The sequence below is a fragment of the Aptenodytes forsteri genome, unplaced genomic scaffold (genome assembly GCF_000699145.1).
Source record: "Aptenodytes forsteri isolate BGI_AS27 unplaced genomic scaffold, ASM69914v1 Scaffold155, whole genome shotgun sequence".
NCBI classification, from domain to species: domain Eukaryota; kingdom Metazoa; phylum Chordata; class Aves; order Sphenisciformes; family Spheniscidae; genus Aptenodytes; species Aptenodytes forsteri.
Window position 1 is genome coordinate 3,311,001 of NW_008794446.1, and position 889 is coordinate 3,311,889.

An 889-nucleotide genomic window follows, 5' to 3' on the forward strand; every position below is an offset into this window, starting at 1 on the left:
TTGATCGCCTGGTGTCATTTCACCTTAATTTAGCCCAAGGGAATCACGAAACCGCTATGACCCCCTGAGTCACCCAGTCTGGGTCGTAACAGAGTGTCAGCTGAACACTCAGTACTCAAACTGTACTGGTTGAGTTCTGCCATTGGCCACACAGAGGCACTTTCAGATGAATATCATTGCATGCTCAAGATGTTGATCCACCAAGCATCCTACTCAACACCTCTTTGGGTAACCAAAAGACCGAGAGACTGAAGACACATGCACAGAACTTGCCCTGATACTGAGAGGGCCACGGATGGTCTCAGCACCCAGACTTGGGAACTAGAAGAACTGATTTCCACAGCCTATTTCCACATTTCATCCAGAGCATTATGTACATAGCTGTGCAGATCCAGACTGTTGTTTGGGATTACTCAGTGGGTAACTAGAATCATTCTGGTTGAGCTCCTGCCCATCAATTTGAGGAGCCTGTATTTCAAAACTGTCCTGGTTTCGGCAGGGAAGGAGCCTGTTTCAAAACTGTCCTGGTTTCGGCAGGGATAGAGTTAATTTCCTTCCTAGTAGCTGGCACAGTGCTGTGTTTTGGATGAGAACAATGTTGATAACGCACTGATGTTTTAGCTGTTAGCTGGTAGTGCTTACACTAGCCAAGGACTTTTTAGTTTCCCGTGCTCTACCGACTGAGAAGGCTGGAGGTGCACAAGAAGCTGGGAGGGGGCACAGCCAAACTGGCCAAAGGGACATTCCATACCATGTGACGTCATGCTCAGTACATAAACTGGGGAAAGCTGGCCGGGGGGGCCGCTGCTCGGGGACTGGCTGGGCATCGGTCGGCAGGTGGTGAGCAATTGCACTGTGCATCACTTGCTTTGTGTAGTATTATTATTAT